This window comes from Strix aluco, chromosome 3, assembly GCF_031877795.1.
Source record: "Strix aluco isolate bStrAlu1 chromosome 3, bStrAlu1.hap1, whole genome shotgun sequence".
Classification (NCBI taxonomy): domain Eukaryota; kingdom Metazoa; phylum Chordata; class Aves; order Strigiformes; family Strigidae; genus Strix; species Strix aluco.
Window position 1 is genome coordinate 84,943,606 of NC_133933.1, and position 21,125 is coordinate 84,964,730.

Consider the following 21,125-nt stretch of genomic DNA (forward strand, 5'->3'; position numbering starts at 1 on the left):
TGAAAGCTCTCTTTCACTCATCCAGCTGACTACCCGTTTCTTTCCTCAGAATAGAGAAGTCAGCATTTCAGGCCTTTTGATGACCTCCTTTTTTGACAGAATATGTCAGTTATTATGTCCAGACTGACCTTTGTAAGATACCTAGACAGTCCAGACCTCTTTAATCTTTCACTTCAAAATGTGCTTTATTCTCTCCTTAAGTACAAGACATTCATATCACCTTCTTAATTAGATTAAAGTTTGTTTTCCCTCTGTGGATGGCACCATAGCTGCTCAGTTAGGAGGCATTTTCTGTGTTTACTTATCTAGTAAACAACTCTTTGCTGCAGTAAGTTGAAAAATTCTCCTTCTTCCTTTAGCAACTGTTTGCTTTGCTCTCATAAGGAATGTCTTTAACTAGGCTTTTCGTGTTATATAAATCTTTTCCATTCATATATGCTTCAAATATATAAACAAATTGTTTGTATCTTGTTATTGACTCTGTTTTGAAACCAGACATGGAGTAATCAACTGATTGGAGTGAAAGGGGTTGAATTATTTAGCCACGGCCTCCTGTTCTTTTGTATATCAGAACTGTGGCATTTAGAGAAGGCATATTAAGCTTATGTAAATTTTAATAGAAGATACATTGCTTTGAAAGCCTCAGGTTTACAAACACCTATTCAATGCATTAATAATCAAATAAACCAATAGCTTCAAAATGCTTTTTGTGGATAAGTGTAATTTCATTTACCTTTCAATTAAAACCAGACAGGAACATCTCTCCATTTTCTACCAGTCAGAGTATTTCACCACAGACAGCTGATTATTTCAAATAAAAACATAAGTTTAAATACTTCAATTAGAAGTGTGAAATGACTCAGAATTATTCCCTTGAATAAGGCACTACAGACTAGTGAGGTCTGAAAGGATGTCTGAACGCTGAAACAAAATTTAAGTGGACAGGCTTAAATTTTGGCATGAGTGGTTCAAGCAAACATTAAAAAAAAAAATCTTTCCTGAGAACAATCCCTGCTGCCAGAGCTAACACTATTTTGTTAAACAACAGCATCCTAAAATCAATTCTTCACATAGTTTAATGTATCTGAAAGGAAATTCCTCCAAAGCCATCACTGTTTCTATTAGGCATCCATCCAAGAATTATTTTTCTTATTCAGCAATAAAACCAGTAATGTATTCCTCCTCCTCCTCCTCGAGTGTTTTACCATGGATTTTACCATGTATAGCAAATAAGATTTCTTTTCCTTCTTAACCATGTAAGATGATACTTGACATTAGAAAGTGATTGTGTTTTTTCTATTGATTTGGAATCATACTTAAAAATAATAAAAAAAAAAACCAAAAACAAACCACACAACACTTAACCTACTCTGCTATCAGATACACACCTGTATTGTTAATAATACAGAAATAATCAGTGTAGATCCTGAACTGGGCTTGCATTTAAACAACATTTCCCTCAGATTTCTAGTATCTTTGAAATAATATTCCTCTACATGTGACTGTACCTTATCAGTACACTTATTACAGATAAGTGACCTTATAAGTCACTACTTTTGTTACTAAAACCTGTTCATGGATCTTCACTGAATAAGAGCAAGTTTCAAGCAAGAAGTAGTTAAGCAAGAAATTGCAGTTTTCATTCTGTTGGCCATTTTTAAAGAAGTTCCTCTTAGACAATCTGAGTCTAAGGTTAACATGAGCTTACCTACATAGATAACAAATTGCTATAAAATTGTTATAATCTTTCTAGAAATATGTAGGATTGCAATTTCTCAAAAATATCTGAAGGAATTGATGAAAAGACCTGTTTTCTTCAGTCTTCTTCTGGAGCAAGTCTGCACAAAATTACATAGCATCCTCACATAACATTTTGTCCATCTGTCACTTTCTTATTAATATAAGAAGCATTTGGTATTTACAGTAATGACTAAATTTTTAATTGGTTATGTCTTAGCTGCATGTTCTTTATTCAGTATGTGACTAAAGGTTCATGCCCACCAACACAAAGGCACACAGAGGCATGATGGCCATCTGGGAAACCCCCTAAACTAATTAGGGGAATAAGCCTCAACCCTGTCCCTCCCATGGCATCCCAGGGGGGTGTCAGCCCCATGGTCTGGGTGACACCCATCACGATAAACCAGTGGGAGCAGTTCTTCAGGCAACCTTACTGACTGAGCAGGTCACTGCACTGGGGTATGAGGTCTGTTGTGGGATACAGAGAAAGACCATTTAGGACTATACAAGACTTATTATGTACAAGACTTTAGTGGAGGAACCGAAGGTGGGGAAAAGGAGGAATCATGAGTGTCTGGGGATGAGCAAACATGGGAAAACAAAATTTAAGGGGATAAAAGGGGTCAGCTGTGTGTAAAAGGGGACCAGAGAGTTCACTTCTCTGTCCATGCCCTGCACCTAATCATCGCAGTCTGTCCTGTCTTCCTGTAAAATTCCATTTGTAGCTATTTTCCTGGATATGTGGCATGGATCCAGGGTCAAATAGTGGATAAATTGTCTAGGGCCAACTATTGGAGGGATTTACACTCTATATATTCATATATCTCCCGCTAATAGACCTTCATCCTGAACAGCCAAAGAGGGGCACAGGAGTAGGCCATTTGTGCCATCTGTGTTTTGTGTGACTGTTTCTGTCTGTTAATTTGTGTGGCTGGCCATGGAGATATGTGTTTATAGTGTATATGCTCACTTATGTCTGTTGGGAATCCATGCTCAGCCTCACTACTGGATGGATCCGGGGACGCAAAGGTGTGGCAGCCTCACCTCTGCCAGGCTTCCAGATTCATCATCCTCTGAAATTGCTGAATGGAGTTTAATCAAATTCAAAGCACAGTAGATAATGGATTGTATTATGTTATTTAATATTTGGAGGGTTTTTGTTTTATTTGTTTGTTTGTTTCCATGACCCTATTCCTTGTATTCGGTATTAGTGGCAGAACCTATTCTACCTCTGCACCCACATTTTTGGGGTAATTCTTAAAGACATCTGAGATCATAAAACCAAGAGATAAACTACACATTATAAACGTTGGTCCTGGTTTTGGCTGGGATACAGTTAATTTTCTTTCAGTAGATGGTACAGTCTCTTTTGGATTTAGTGTGGGAATAATGCTGATAGAACACTGATGTTTTGGTTGTTGCTAAGTAGCACTTACCCTAAGTTAAGGATTTTTCAGTTTTCCATGCTCTGCCAGAAAGCAGGTGCACAGGAAACTGAGAGGGAGCATGGCCAGGACACCTGACCCAAACTAGCCAAAGGGGTATTCCATACAATAGAATGTCATGCTCAATATATAAAATGGGGGAGTTAGCCCCAGCAAGGGGTGGATCGTTGATGGGGAACTGTCTGGGCACTGATCAGTAGGTGGTGAACAACTGCATTGTGCATCACTTGGTTTATTTTCTTTTTCCTTTGGTTTTATTTCTCTCTCTTTTTGTTACATCCCTTTTCATTACTATGATTATTATTATATTTTTTGTTATTATATTTTTTTTCAGTTATTAAACTGTTCTTATCTCAACCTACAAGTTTTGTTTTTTTTTTTTCCAATTGTCCTCCCCATCCCACCAGCACAGGGGAGGAGTGAGTGAGCAGCTGCATGGTGCTTAGTTGCCAGCTGGACCTAAACCATGACAATTTTGAAACAGAATTTATAACAAGAAACATAACACATTTTCAGACATTAGGACAATGGAGAAAAATATTTTTTTCCTTCCTGTGAATATATGAGGTTGTATAACCTTGAAAACTGTCAAACTCCCAACGAGCTGCTCATTTACCAGAACAGGGGAAGAAAATAGGATAAGAAAGCTTGTGGGTCGAGATAAAGACAGGGAGATTGGTTATCATTTACTGTCATTGGGCAAAACAGACTTAACTTGGGGAAAATTAATTTAACTTATTGTCATTTATAGATAATTCAGATAATGAGAAACAAAGACAAATACTGAAATAATATATTTCCTTTCCCTTCTCTCAAGCTCTCTCTGTCTTGTTCTGCCTCTTGTTCTACCTATATGGTTCAAAGTGAAAATCATTCACATGCCATTCAGAATAAGACAATAGAAAATATCTGGTTTACATTATACCCATTTCGATTCCTACATAACCATCTTGGAATCCAAGCATGAATCTGATGAATGCAGAGATGAACTAGAAAACAGAGGTAATATTAGCCTCAGGAAGCTGCACATATCCGTGGTCACAGAACATCAACTAATTAAACTACCCTGTATATTTTAGATCAGTAGTGCATTTTAGGCTAGTAATTGCATTTAAGATCTGTAGTTCTATGACATTATTATGGGAAGCACTGCTGATTAAATGTCATTGCACAGCTGAAGAACCAAATTATCCCATTAGACATTCCATCCTGTTTTAAAAAAATGATACTGTCTGTATAGCATGACAACTACCTTTAACAAGATATCTGAAAAGGGCTTCCTAAATCTCACAGTGCATACAGGAGCTGTGTTACTTATTCTAGGCATTCTATGTCTTTATTTCACCATCTGGTGTATCATGCCTGAGCTTGATAAGAAATTTTGCAGCTTGCTAAGGCCTATCATTCTAAGATGCTTATATAAAGATTAACCTTTAAAATAAGCAATATGGAAAGTAAAGTGGCAGAAATTTGATGAAGGAAGGGAGAAGGAAGTGACTACACTTTTAGCTTATCATCTGATGCCCTAGTACCAAGTTACCATGAACAGAGAGGAAAATCTTAACTGGAAAGAGATCAACAAAAATTAGATGATTTTACTGTAAATTAAGATAGCTGATAGACATTGTTCTTTATCCTATGATCTCTCTAGACATCTGAGTAAGAGAAAAGACAATGATTTTATCCATTATAAATTATTTTTCTGAAGATCTCAGTAATACCTAACACCTGCTAGCCCAGGAAATATATGAACTGCTAAATAGAGGAGGATCAGCAAGAGAAGTGGACTGGCAGTCAACCTCAGTGCTTGTTTGCTTGCTCTAGCTGTCTCTAGGATTTCTATACACAGGTCTCTCCAAAACAAAACTCCAAAGAGCAAGCTAGGCCAATGCAACACTGTTGTGTACCAGTCAGGACCATTTTGCCTCAGTGACAGAGAACAGCTCCTGGCCCTTTTTTATTTACCTGTATAAAAACATTCTATAATGTCAGTTTGCTAACTTAGCTAAGACACTGAAACAGAAAAGGAAAACCTAAAAGCATAACCTAGCACTGAACTGTCTTACACTTTGAGGTCTTTTTCTATTAAATCAAACATGCTTTAGTTTAATGTAATAAAATAATCTTTTTTATTTACAGATCTTTTCTAGTAATTAAGGAGAGTCTGTATGACGTAAGTGATATTGTATTCTCTCTGTTCTGGGAGCCCATGAAGCTAAATTACTGAAGTGCCCCTTATGTAGGTTTAGGAGTACTCATGAGTCAAAGGAGGATTCTTCCATTAAACAGCCATGGTTTGATTATAGCCTGGTATACCAGGATTATGGAGAGGAGTATCCCAGAGAAAATGTAAACCAGAATTTCTTTGGCAAGAGAAGAAATAACAGGAGAAGCAAACCCCCAGTGTCTCCCTCCAGGCAATTCATATTTAAGTGGATGTCACCATGTTAAAACAACTGTAAATTTGTTCTGTCTGATTTATCAAACCGGTAAAAGATACCTGGTTTTCTCCTGTCTTTGTTTCCCCAGAGATCTGAAATTTTAACTGTGAACTTAATAGACTGAAGGACACAAGACTTCATTACTTTTTTCTGAGTGAGTTCTTCTAGAATTAAATCTATGATGAATACTCTAGGAAGTTCCCTTGTCAATCCTGAGGAAGCCCCATATTTGAATGTCATAATTCATTTACATTGAACTTTACACTAAGAACAAGAAAGAAGGCAAAATCATTATTGCTGTGAATCTACAGAAAGCATGTCTGTGTAGAGAGACAATACCAAGATCAGGATGTTGAACCCATGTTCATCAGGGGGTCCACAACTAAAAGCAAAATCAGCAGTGAATCCAAACAAGAGACTGCTTATTAAAAAGGGCAGGAGAAAATGCTGACACCCATATGTCATTACTGAAAAATTCATTCAAGAGCTTAAATGTGTCCTGCAGCTCCCAAAGCTTTTCCTGTGAGAAGTCACAGCATCATGCCAACACACTGAGCAGAAAGGAGTGACTGCATTACATCCAGTCAGAAACAAGACAATTTAAAGTGAAAATTCAAGAGAGCACAGCAGGATGCATGCAGCAAATTGCTCAGGGACTAAACAGTTATTTTAAGCAATGCTGAACAGTTCCAGCATTTGGCAGGTAGATTTGTTGTGGCACATCTGCTTTTTGTTAACAAAATTGTGTTTGCAAAAGAATCCAGAGGGACTTTGTGGCCATATATCATAAAAACTTATTGTTTTATAGATCTTGATGCAGATTCAGGAAATGATACTTTTAAAAGCAATGGACAGAGTGGTCATCTTATATGGGAGTTTCAAGCGAAGGCAGAACTTCGATATAAGTTTTACCATTGACAATACTTACAGCACACAAACCTCAGGAAATTAAGGTTGAATAATGTAATATAATTCAAGTATACATTGGTTCTGTGCCTGCTGAATTGAATACTCTATGTTCTTTCACAAAGAGATAAAATTCTCTCTCCCTAGAAAATCTTGGCTTATCTTCAAATACAAAAAGTAAGTGCCAGTTAAGAGCATTTTTGATTCAATAGCCAGTCATTTCAAAAATTTCGATGTCACAAAAATGTGAAAAAAAATTTACCTTGTTGAAACCTTCCCCCCCCCCCCCGCCCCTTTTTATCAAAACTGTGAGTGAGTATATAAGTCATAATGAATAAATCTTGAACTTGGTCATAAGAACCAGTGGTTCTTAGCTTAATTTGTCCTTGAGAAAAAGAGAGAAATTTAGGATATCTTTGCCCAGGTAAAAGCTCTAGACACAAACATTATTTTCTACATAGTTACACTTTCTTCCAAATGCAATATGACTGCTATTAGACAAAGTAGAAAAGTTTCAGCAGGAGTGATTTATTATGTTCCCTACACAATAATTAAATGCCTGCTGAGGCTTCATATAGGGTGGAAGAAGGACACTTGAGTACTATAAAGCAGAGAAGAAAGCTAGACCGAGATCATTATGTCATGGCAAATGCTATAACGTACTGACCATACCGTAACTACTAGCTGAGCTTTGCTAAAAAAAAAAAATAAAAGCAGTTGTGTCTTCATGACATTTGAAAAAAAAAGGACTTGAGAAGCAAAAACAGATGAGGTCCAGGCTTGTGACTTCCAAGTAGAGATAAACATTTTAATATGCCTAAATCTTGAACAAAGTTGGGACTGAAGACTCGCTGGATAGGATTCAGTTCAACATTGGAATATTTATATTTATGTGTGTACAATCAGAGGCCAATATGTATTCTGTCTAAGCTCTTATTTAGCCAGTGAAGATAAAGTCAATGGAGTTGACTGAAACACTCACACTTAGCAAAGAGGGTATCCAGTCATACTGTCAACACTTCTTATCATCTAGGTTAGGTAGCTCTCCAATTAGCTCAACATGTGAATCTGGGACTGAGGCATTCAGTTCTTCCTGTGAATTGCAGACACTTATAGTGACCTATTGTAGGATATTGTAACATCTCATGCCTTTTGTGTTTTTAATCTTAAATGACCTTATTGAAAACATGGAGGTAATAGGGGTAAAGTACAGATTTCACAAAGTAAGAACATGTCTAGCATCCAAACTCTCTTTTCAAAGAAATACACAGTATTATACTGTATATCTAAAGTTCTTTCTAAAGCCTGAGATAATAAAAACAGAGAAGATTGATCTTGTCTAAGATATGGCATAATGACCCTCACATTTAGTTTCCTCTTTGGTGATTGTCATGGTTTGAGCTCAGAGGACAACTGAGCACCATGCAGCTGCTCACTCCCTCCGTTCCCCCCATCACTGAGAAGAGGAAAGTAATCAAAGACGCTGTTCACTCCCCACTTCTCCCCTAGTGCTGACAAGCAGGAAAGTAAAAGACCCAGGAACTTGAGATAAGGAAAAGTCAGGATTATCTCATCCTTTAAGGCACAGGCAAAAGACAGACTCATTAGGGGAAGAAAATAAAGAACATAAATTTAATACAGACACTAACAGCACCACTACTTAACAGAAAGAGTAGGACCATGAGAAGCATTGCCATATCTTGAAAACACCTTCCCCCATCCCTCCTTTCTTACCAGGATCAGATTTTCTCCTGATATCTCTACCTCCTCCCTCCAGCAGCACAGTGGTCAGGGAATGGGGGGGTGCAGTCAGTCCTGTCGCTTCATCCGCTTCAGGGATGGGATGGAACTTCTGGCATTCCTCCCCTGTTCCAGCATGGTCCCCCTCTCACAGGAGACAGTCCTCCACAAACCAACTCCAACACGAGTCAATCCCATGGATGTGTCAGTCACTTCTGCATGTTGCAGTCCTCCCAGCACCGAACTACAAGAGCGAAGTCTTCTTCCCACAGAGTCCCGACCTTCTTTGTGTGTAGTCACCTGGGTCAGTGTGGGGCCCCTCACAGTCTGCAAATCAGTATCTGCTCCATTGTAGACCCCCATGGGTGGCAGGGATGGTGGCCCTGCTGTCTCATCATGGAATACAGGGGAATCTGTCCTCCGGTGCATCTTGCCCCCTTCTCCTTTCTTCCACTGACCTTAGTGTTCGCACAGATATTCCACTCTCAACTCCTTCTCACAACTCCAACCACTCCTCCCAGGTTCCCCTTCTTAAATATGTTATCACAGAGGTGCAGCTAATTGGCCTGGCCTTGGTGCAATGACGGGTCCTACTTGGAGCCGGGGGAGCTTCAAGAAGCTTCTCACAGGGGGCACTGCTGTAGCCCCCTCCCCTGCTACCAAAAAATCCCCACCACTTACTCAAACCAGGACAGTGATTAAATATAGACAACTAAAGAAGTTACTTGAGATCACAGCCATGCCTACTCTTTTCCTCAGCTGTTTGCAACAAATGACACATGAACTTTCAAATGTACAAGGTCTTTTCCTCCCTTCTCCCTGTGCTTCATCTAGGATGCAGGTAAACTGAAAACTGTGATGTTTAAGGAAGTAAAGTGCACAAATGTCAGCACCTTTATATGACATTATCAAGATAGAATTCATGCCCTTACTCAGAGGAAGTTGGTGATCAGCATACAAGCACCACTGAATTCACAGACTAATAGATTTTAAAGCTAGAGCAGAGTCCGTCTTGAGCTCATCATCACATCACAGGCTATGATGTGATATGCAATTGATAGATCTTGATTCTGTGAAGCCTTTGACATTGTCCTGCACAACATCCTTGTCATTAAATTAAAGAGATATGGATTTGATAGATGGACTACTCAATGCATAAAGAATTGGTTGGATGGTCACATCCAAAGAGTTGCAGTCAATGGTTAAATGTCCAAATGGAGATCAGTAAAAAGTGGTGTCCCTCAAGGGCCCATGTTGAGACTGGTACAGTTCAATATCTGTATTCATGACATAGAAAGTGAGATTGAGTTCCCTTCAGCAAATTTGTGGATGACACAAAGCTGAGTGGCTGATATATTTGACGGAAGGGTTGCTATGCAGAGGGACCTTGACAGGCTTGAGAAGTGAGCCTATGTGAACCTCCTGAACTTCAACAAAGCTGAGTGCAAGGTCCTGCACCTGGGTCAGGGCAACCCCTGGTATCAGTACAGGTTGGGGGATGAAGGAATTGAGATCAGCTGTGCAAAGGATTTGGAGATATTGGTACATGAAGAAGTAGATATGAGCTAGCAACATGCTCTTGCAGCCCAGAAAGCTGATTGTATCCTGGGCTGCATAAAAAGAAACATGGTCAGCAGGTCAAGGGAGGTGATTCTCCCTCTCTACTCCACTCTCATGAGACCTCACCTGGAGTACTGCACCCTGCTCAAGGGTCTCCAGTACACGAAAGACCTGAATCTGTTAGAGGGGATCCAGAGGAGGGACACAAAAATGGTCAGAGTGATGGAACACCTCTTTCCTGAAGAAAGGCTGAGAGAGTTGAGGGTGTTTAGCCTGGAGAAGATAAGGCTCCAGGGACCCTGTAGCCTTTCAATATTTAAAGGGAATTTATAAGAAAGATGGAGAGAGATGTTTTACTAGGGTCTGTAGTGATAGGACAAGATATAATGCTTTTAAAATAAAAGGGGTAGATTTAGATTTAAGTTGGGAAGAAATTCTTTACTATGAGGGTGGTAAGACACAGGAACAGGTTTCCCAGAGGGGTTGTGAATGTACCATCACTGGAAATGTTCAAGGTCAGTTTGGATGGGGTTTTACACAACCTGACCTAGTGGAAGATGTCTGATCTTTAAAGGTCCCTTCCAACCCAAATCACTCTATGAATCTGTGATTCTAAGATTCTATCAAACCTACTGGTATTTGCCCACCTGTTACATGTATTTGAATACCAAAGAAAGATGATCATAATTTTGAACAAAGATAAAGTTTTGTGTGTAAAGTAAAAGTTGAAACTCTAAGGCTACCTAGGAAAATTTTAATTTGGGGAATGTTATGTTCTAATGGATTAAGGCTGCAACTCTTTTAGCCATTCATACCCTTTAAATCAGTGTTTATTTAAATGTTTAGTGTAATTTTCCTTGTTTGTTTTGGGGGTGATTATTGTCTGCATCTTGAGGAGATCAGTTATAGTCTTGACTAGCCTTGGGCCCTGCTGAACCAGACCCACCTGTGAGTCTGCATCCCAGCCTGGTCTCAGTCTACCCCATCAGCAGGAAGGTGCCTGAGGTCCCAGCTAGGGCTCTCCCTGGTGCTCCCCAGCCACTCTGCTCCTGGCTGAGGCAGTGGGACAAGTCCTGTCTACCAGGCCCTACCCTGACGGATCCCCAGTGACCAGTTCAGGGAGCTGCAGCCCCTCAGAGAGCCTGGCCCCTAAGCTCACACAACACACTGATAGTTATTCTCATCAACAGGAAAATGTAATTATTTTCTCCCTCCTTTTTTTTTTTTCTTTTTTTTTTTTTTAAATATTTTCAAAGTAGATGTAATCCTGGGATATTTAGTTTACTTTTAATGGTCAATGTGCAAGTACTAAAATAATTTTAGTTAAAGAAAAAATTCTTTTTGCAATTCTATTTGTCCCTGTCTAAAATCTATTTCTACAAATACATTTTTGCAAAATAGATTTTACAGACTTATTTTGATGTAATTGGGGGAGAAATTCAAACACCAAAGTTTTTGCCATATTGAGAAGCTATTATAATATCCATGAGGCTCTTGTGACTATTGTGTGCTTCCAGCAGTATATTCTATTCCTTCAGGAAATGCATTAATTCACTTATATTACAAGATGGATGTTTTAACATTAGCTACTTTTTGCCTTAGAATTTTACTTCAGCTTTCGAATTTATTTTTTTTTCCCCCCTCAGTGTCTTTATGTTTCTTTGTGTTTCTTTTTTGGGAAGTAATTGCTATTAGATCTTTGTAAAGAATATCCTCTGTACAAGATTTATAAGATTTTGAGTTGTTTGGTGTTGAGTAAATTTTTTTTTTCTTTAATAGAGCTCTGAAGTCCTACCCACCAAAATTATTTTAGATGGGTATGTTTTTGCTTTCAAGCATTAACATTGTGAACATTATTTCCCTCCCTTCTCCCAGTGAATTCCTAACTAATGCTGCTTCTTTGAAATCAGAATGCATCATTACCATCACTCTTTAAAACAAATTGTGACCTCACAATTTTCTGTCTTTTCTGATCTCCTCTTATCACACTTATTCTTCCCAATTGGTAATAAAATTATATTGTCAGACATAATTAGAACAAGTTTACTTGTATCTGTTGTGTCTGAATTTTGTGTACTTCACATTTGGGAAAACAGGTAATGTCTGTAGTTCTCCAGTAAGTTCCAATACACAGTTTAATGGATAACTAACCGTAATGGACTAGCTAGATATAGGAAGGAGAAAAAATGTGCTTTTTGAAAACTGTGGAGACAGAAACACAGTCTGTGTTATTAACTGATGCAAAATTTGACATCTCTATTTGTAGCAATTTTCTAAGTATTCTTCAAACATATTTTTTAGTTGTAGACAAAATACAAAGCATCTCCACATTTATTGAGGAGCAATCGAGAAAAAGTGGAAAATAGATTTTACTTCAAATTTCTAGGGGTACAAAAAACAGTATTCAAACTACTTAAACATTTTACTTTAAAAATAATAAATTTTGAGGAGTAACTGTTATTCAGTTTAAACTTTTATTTACAAACTTGATACCTAGTACTTTAATACTCAGATTCATGCCACAAGCTGGATTTTAATACATAGCAAAAATGTGCTTTTCTCAGGAAAACAGGCAGATATAACTCAAAGTCTCAGAGGCAGATATGCTCAATAATCAGATGGTGTATTCTAAGGGGTCTTTTTTCCTGACTATAAGGAAATTTTAAAACAAGTCAAAAAAAAAAAAAGTCATCTACTAATTGTTCAGTTAGTCTTGGACTAAACTGAAGACACAGGACAATGAAGACATTTAGAAAGAGAGAAGATGAGGATTTCAATTAAACAACAAAGTGGCCCCCTTTTTTGAGGCAACATCATTTACCTGGCCTTCAGGCTTTTTATCAATAGGCATTTCCACACTTCAGGATGACACTAGAGCAGTATTCCTCATGTTTTAGGAATAACATAAAATGTGACCTTTTGGATAAATTGGAAAAAGCCAGTACTCTTCATAAGGAAGATCTTATAATAGTAAGTACATTTTTAATATTCTGGGATATGTTGTCCTAACTTTCCTATTAAAAACTTATGCTATAAGACTGAATTGTAGTACCACTGCTTTATCAGATCTCCTTTATCTGATCTATAAATCTCTTAAGAAAACAATTTATCATGAAACTGTGCACTAGTCATCCACAAGCTACCTCAGTAGAGCAATAATGTAAGAGTATTATCATGTGTCACAGAGAGTTGGCTAGTGAATATATGAACAGATAACGATAGACTACTATGATAAATGAAAGTCACTTTGGAAAATATATAGAGAGCAGAAGTAGAATAGTTTAAGAATATCCATCAAAAGTTGGTTCCAGTTAGAAATACCTATCTGAAAAAAACCTACATGACAATTTAAACTATTACTCTTTCCCTCTACATTGACCTCTCCTTCTATAGGATCTGTGGAGATTTGCTTTCCAATGGAGGCACCTCAATTAAGTGTCTAAAACTGGGAAGTAAGCATAATTATTTGTGAATTAATTTTGATAAATAAAATTTATCAAAACAGGATCTTTCTCTTAAATTTATTTGACTTTACCTAGGTCCAATCAGACAACAAACTCTATTATCATTATATATATTTATATGACAATATAACATATTTCTCTTTATAATATAGAAGTTACAGAAATGTCGACTTAGACGTTCCTTAGGCCAAAACCCCAAGTTATTAGTTTCTACATTAAACATCTACTTTTGTATAAGAAGCACTGAACTCCTAAAACTGCAAAACTATACTGAATGAACCATATGTTCATCTTATATAATCACTGTAACACTCAGATTCTATTCTTGTGAAAGGAGTTGGTTATTACAAGGACACATATATAAGTAATACCAGCAGTGAGGCCTTCCTGTTCCTGTCTTGGCACTCTTTATGGTGATAACTAATGATACTCTTTGTGCAGTCTTGAGTATGAGGCCATCAGACCAAAGTGGTGCCAGAAATATCATCAGCACCTCACTTTTTTTTTTACCATATTTTAACTTTTACCATAACTTAGATTTAAACAATAAAATTTCCAACTCATACATATTAAACTTGTGACCTTTTAAATAATGTGACTTCTTGTGTTTCATTGACTTTTTTTCATATATACCATATATGAATAATATATATTATATATAATACATATGAATAATATATACCATATATGAATATATGTACGAATAATATATATATTCATATATATTCATTATACAAGTGTGACTATATAGGCACGTACAGTGTGCATATATATATAAAGATAAAATGTTTATTCACAGTGGGTATCAGTAATTGAATTTCATTGCATTTTGGAAGGAATTGAAAACAGATTTGGTCTAAAAGTTTTATACTCTTAGGTGTGAAATATATAACGCTGCACTTTGCTGTATTCTTAGTCTTCATTGGCCAACCTGAAGCGTATAGGAAGTAGAGTATTTTTTTCTCTCTCCCATGGCCATAAATAAAATTATCCTCTTTATCATAATTTATAAAGACTGATTGCTCCCAACTTCTCTTTTGACAATCTCAGTAAATTCTTCTTGTGATGTCAACTGGTGTTGCATACATCATATGACTCAGCATCTATGACTATTGCTCTTAGGAGCAGTTTGATGTGTGAATGTGAGCACAGATTGCTCATAGAGTTATCTCCATTTCCTATCCTGACCTCATAGATAGCCTGTGTAAAAATTGACCAAAGATTCCTAGAATTGTTGTCACATTAAAATAAAAACTTAAGTATGTTTTCTTTCTAGATATATTCATATACATTTTAATATACATACATATATTAAATGTGTATTGAATATCTTCAATTTTTACTATATATCTAGTAAATCATGTTTGTTTATGTGTGTGTGTGTTTATAAATAAAGGAAAGCATACCATCAAAGAATGAAGGAGGACTGAAGGAAACTGAGAGATGTGAAAGCTCAATATCATCTTATGGACTTCTGGGGTCACTTGTGAACTTTAAGGGAAGGGGTCCTCTCATAGCTGTAGACCCTGTTTTGCTGATCAGGGATATCAATTAAACTCAGACACCAGAGTGAAAAGAGCAGGTGTATTTTACTAGAAATAACAAAATAATATAACAGAATAATACAGAAAACATACAGTAAGAAAAGACAGAATAGTGCACTTAAACAAATAGGAAAATACAGGGTAATGCACCAAATCATTACTACCTGAGAGAGAGAATAGTGATTAAGAAAGATACATCACCACTTGAATACTTTACTATCATCCAGATCCGCAGTTGCTGGGGAGCCCCGGTTACAGCGAGGATTTTGAGAACCTGTCCCGGCAAGTGGTAAATCCTACGCGGTGCGTCCACCCATAGGTGAGGCTTCCAAAGTCGCTGTGAGCAGGCCCAGCCTTATATGCTAAAAATCAGCAAGCCAGAATAGCTGGCACCTTTGTTTTAAGTGGAAATATCTGGTTTAAATTTCACATTAGGTTCCCTCCAGAGCCTGGCCAGGGCTCAAGGAAGAAACTAAGGGAATTTCTCTGCTTATCTGATCAGATTATGCGCAAGGTCTCACATCAGGCCTCGAGGACAGGCACCTGCCTCCATGACTCTGTAACCCTATTCATATACAAAGGAAGGGAAAGATATATTCATCACATCAGGTCTTGGAGACAGACACCTGCCTCCATGACTGTTACTCTATTCATATACAAAGGAAGGGAAAGATACATTCATCATAGCTACATCCTCCATGCATATTTCATTGGGGATTGCATACTGAATTAGCTGTTTCGGTTCAGGGCCTGTTGCTCAGGCTTCAACACTTCCACCTTTTACATCAGAATAGGTGGTTTGTTACAACTCAGTATAATACCTGTTAGCACAATGGTTATCAGTTATAAAATATACAGGATTCATCTATAGGTCAACTCTGGCTTGGGCCTATTGTCCAAGCCTTAGCACTTCAACCTATAGAGAAAACGCCAAAGAAAGTCACAGAATGTCTGATACACATGATGCTGATACAAGTTTGCATTAATTGATGCTGACAAATACAGGCCACTTTAGGCTGGGAAACGTGTGAAAGTGTTGCAGGGTACTGTGGATGTGTATGCCCTGGAACTGCTCTCTGACACATTAGCTGTAGACCCATATAATGATCATTTAACAGAATGAAGAGATACTGCAGAACCTCTTGGGCTGCCGTCCTTTTTTGTCCCTGTCACGTCCCGCTCAGATGAGGGAGACAAGTGACTCAGATTCGTAAATCCCCAATGGAGTGGACAACAGTGAGACAAGTCTCAAACTCCAAACATTTGTTAACTTCTCACAGTGTACTAGTTGGATACACGATAATTGGCTAAGTATATAACGAGCTGTGGCAAGCAATACAGTATGCCTTGCATTTCTTAATGGCAGTGAAGGAAAAGGGGGAAAAGGAAAGGAGGGAGATGGAGAGAATAGAGGAATAACGATCACTGGTCTGAGTTCCTGCATCGATCCCACCAGCGAGGGTTCCAGGAGGCATCTGTCTTCTTCGCTTCACTTCACTCTCTGGACCTGCCCCTGCCCCTTTGCCCCCCCCTCGATTTATACACACTTTCCTTGGGTCCATCCCCTAGGTTGACCCACATACCTACGTTTCCCATGTATGGGGAGGGGTAAGGTGTTTCATGGGATGATGTAATTATCATGATCTTGTTAGTCTTTGCTATCATATTCAGAGGTGTTAACTTTAATGTGCAATTCGTGGATAATGAAGCAAAGGCCATTCACCGGACAGATGGCCCTTGAAATCTAACCAGGTGCCCCAGAGCAGAGCCGTCCTGTCTCCACAGGGCTCCCTCCTCCAGCTCCATCTTGTGTTATTTGGGCAGCCTTATCAACTTCGACCTCCACACTATCCACCACGTAACTATACTTTCGTTCATTCCTAGTGCTTGAGACATTCCTTAGCTTAGAGGGCCTCCACTCCCCCTGCTAACTTTCATCTCTTTCTCAGGCTGTTTTTCTCAGTCTGTGTTTCTCACAGGCCTGTTTTTACAAGTTGTCTCTCACAGTCCCAGTTCTTTATCACTGCCTTCTAATAACTCTTACTGAAGTGTCCTGGGAAAGTAAATAGCTTCAGAAAATATTGTTTGGCCACTAATTTTGGTCTGAGCAATACAAAAGACCGAGAATGAATCGCCAAAGTTAAGAACAGGAATTTGGAAGCAGGAGTTTCATTATTATGACCTATGTGTCCATCTAGACATAAACTCATCTGAGAAAAATTTCCGTACTCTACAAAATACCACCAAAAAATAGCAACATTTCTTCTCTTTGTTGGTAAAAATTATCCAATGATATTTCAAATGTCATCAATTTCATCTGAGGTAAAGACAGAGATAGTTCTAGAGTTTTGCTTTTCTTTTATTTTGTTTTGTTCTCCCCCCAGGAATAAGTATGTTTTAACTGTTATAGAAGAAAAGCAAAGTTTCATGGCACTTCATTCAATAATTTCTTTTTGACAGAAATTTGGTTTAAGGAGCAAATGTCTGTGTGCACTTCTGTCTTGATTAAGAACACTGAATTGTGTTCTAGGTAAACTGCCCAAAATTCCCATAAACATTAAATAACTCAAACCATTAAAAGTATGTCATTATAAAGTACGACTGTAAAATGTTGAAAATTCACACATGTAATTTTGTTCTTTGACTTTTCCAATGAGCAAGCAGTGAATTCTAAAAATATAATCTGCTTTGTTTAAAAGATATAGCCGGTTTCTTGGAGGTTTCTGATTAGTGGTAGTTTCTACATATTTGAAGACTCCGTTAAATATTTGAGGGTCAAGAACTTGTGACAATATTAAAGCATAAATTAAGTGGAGGAAATTCATAAAATGTTAGCCTTAGAATGAATGTAACATAAAGGGGTGTCACAATTTCCTCTGAATGGGACTGAAAAACCATGAGGATATAATCTCAGAAGAAATATGATGTTGTGGCTATCACAGAAACATGGTGGGATGCCTCCCATGACTGGAGCGCACCAGTTGATGGCTACAAGCTCTTTAGAAGGGATAGACAAGGTAGGAGAGGCGGTGGGGTAGCACTGTATGTTAGGGACAGTTATGATTGCCTTGAATACAAGTGCAGTGAAGACAGGGTGGAGTGTCTTTGCGTTAGGATCAGGGGGAAGGCCAAAGGGCAGATGTTGTAGTAGGAGTCTACTATAGGCCACCCACCCAGGACAGAGAGGTGGATGAAATATTCTATAGGCACTTGGGTGAAATCTCATGATCGCTTGCCCTTGTTCTTGTGGGGGAGTTCAACTTCCCAGACATCTGCTGGAAATACAACACAGCAGAGCGTGACCAGTCCCGAAGATTCCTGGAATGTGTGGGGGACAACTTCCTAACACAGCTGGTGAGAGAACCGACCAGAGAAGGTGCCCTGCTAGATCTCCTCCTTGTGAACAGAGAAGGACTGGTGGATGATGTGGTGGTTGGAGGACTACTAGGGCACAGCAATCATGAAATAATAGAGTTCTCTATTCTTAGAGAGACCAGGAAAGGGCTAAGCAGGACTGACATCCTGGATTTACAAAGGGCTGACTTTGTCTTGTTTAGGCACCTGCTTGACAGGATCCCTTGGGAGATGGTCCTGAAGGGTATAGGGGTCCAGGAGGGCTGGGCACTCTTTAAGAAGGAAGTGTTTATGGCTCAGAAGCAGGCAGTCCCCAGGTACTCTAAGAGGAGCTGAGGACAGAGAAGACCACCCTGGTTGAACAGGGAGCTTCGGCTGGAACTCAGGGAGAAAAGGAGAGTTTACAGCCTTTGGAGGAAGGGGCTAGCCACTCACAGTGATTACAAAGATGCTGTGAGGCTATGCAGGGCAGAAATCAGGAGGTCCAAAGCCCAGCTGGAAATTAATCTCACTTCAGCAATCAAAGACAGCAAGAAATGTTTCTATAAGTATGTCAATAGCAAAAGAAAGACCAGGGAGAGTCTCCAACCCCTGCTAGATGCTGAAGGAAACTTGGTAGCAAGTGATGAGGAGAAGGCTGACGTCCTTAATGCCTTCTTTGCCTCATTCTTTAATAACAAGACTAGTTGTATTGAGGGAATCCAGCCTCCTCAGACAGATGATAGAGACTGGGAGAATGACCCCCCCGCATTCCAGGAGGAGATAGTCAGTGACCTGCTGCATCACATAGACACACACAAGTCTATGGGACCAGACAGGATGCACCCGAGAGTGCTGAAGGAGCTGGCTGAGATGCTCGCCAAGCCGCTTTCCATCATTTACCAGCAGTCCTGGCTGACCGGGGAGGTCCCGACAGATTGGAAATTGGCCAATGTGACGCCCATATATAAGAAGGGTCGGAAGGATGATCCAGGAAATTATAGGCCTGTCAGCTTGACTTCAGTACCCGGGAAGCTGATGGAGCAGCTCATCCAGAGTACCATCTTACAACACATGCAGGACAACCAGATGATCAGGCCCAGTCAGCATGGGTTTATGAAAGGCAGGTCCTGCTTGACAAACCTGATCCCCTTCTACAACAGAGTGACCTGCTTATTGGATGAGGGAAAGGCTGTGTATGTAGTTTACCTTGACTTTAGTAAGGCCTTTGACACCGTTTCCCACAGCATTCTCCTGGCGAAACCGAATGCTCGAGGCTTAAATGATCGCACGCTTTGCTGCTTAAAAAACTGGCTGGATGGCCAGGCCCAAAGAGTTGTGGTGAACGGAGTTAAATCCAGTTGGAGGCCGGTCATGAGTGGTGTCCCCCAGGGCTCAGTTTTGGGGCCACTCCTGTTTAACATCTTTATTGATGATCTAGACGAGGGGATCGAGTGCACCCTTAGTAAGTTTGCAGATGACACCATGTTAGGTGGGAGTGTTGATCTGCTCAAGGGTAGGGAGGCTCTGCAGAGGGATCTGGACAGGCTGGATCAATGGGCTAAGGCCAACTGGATGAGCTTCAATAAGGCCAAATGCCGGGTGCTGCACTTCGACCACAACAACCCCCAGCAGCGCTACAGGCTTGGGGAGGAGTGGCTGGAGAGCTGCCAGTCAGAGAGGGACCTGGGGGTGTTGATTGACAGCCGGCTGAACATGAGCCAGCAGTGTGCCCAGGTGGCCAAGAAGGCCAATGACATCCTGGCCTGTATCAGAAATAGCGTGGCCAGCAGGGACAGGGAAGTGATCTTGCCCCTGTACTCGGTACTGGTGAGGCCGCACCTCGATTACTGTGTTCAGTTTTGGGCCCCTCACTACAAAAAGGACATTGAATTACTCGAGCGTGCCCAGAGAAGGGCAACGAAGCTGGTGAAGGGTCTGGAGCACATGTCGTACGAGGAGTGGCTGAGGGAACTGGGGTTATTTAGTGTGGAGAAGAGAAGTCTGAGGGGAGACCTCATCGCCCTCTACAACTACCTGAAAGGAGGCTGCAGAGAGCTGGGGATGAGCCTCTTTAACCAAGTAACAAGCGATAGGACAAGAGGGAATGGCCTTAAGTTGCTCCAGGGAAGGTTTAGACTAGATGTCAGGAAGCATTTCTTTACAGAACGGGTAGTTAGGCATTGGAATGGATTGCCCAGGGAGGTGGTGGAGTCCCCATCGCTGGAGGTGTTTAAGAGTAGGGTCGACATAGCACTGAGAAATATGGTGTAGATGGGAACTGGCAGTGTCAGGTTAATGGTTGGACTAGATGATCTTCAAGGTCCTTTCCAACCTAGTTGATTCTGTGATTCTGTGATTCTGTGAATTAGAATATCTTTCAGAGAAAGGAGACTGGAGAGTGGAATGAAAAAAAGATATAGGGAATAAAAACTGAGAAAGTAAAATGGTAAGAAAGGGCTATATATTTTCTTAAAAGGTTAAACAATGGAAACAAAAGCAGGTTTAGGAACTGGAGAATGAGGGCAGTCAAGCAGATGGAAATTAGCAAACAAAGCCCCATAGGTGTTTTTTAAGAGTAGCTATAAGTTCCATATATTTCCAAGATTATACCCAAGAGAATAGCAAATCCTGATCTTTCAGACTGAACAGCACATTGTATCAGATCTGGGTGGATTTCCATTGACATTTTGAAACAGCAGAGGCAAGTTTTGTGAGTAGGAATGTTTTCTTACTCTTGGGTCCCTGAATAACTGATGTCTCATGCACAGATAGTGCAGAGTAAAAGCCAGTTGCTCAAGCAGCCCTCTCATGAGATGGTAAGAGGAAGTAGAGAAATATTAGGTACAGAAACTGAAAAAACAACATCTGAGGAACATTTAGACAGCTTTATTCATTTTTTGATGTGGTACTAGGAGTTAAAGTTCTATGTTCCTGTTAAACTCTTAACTG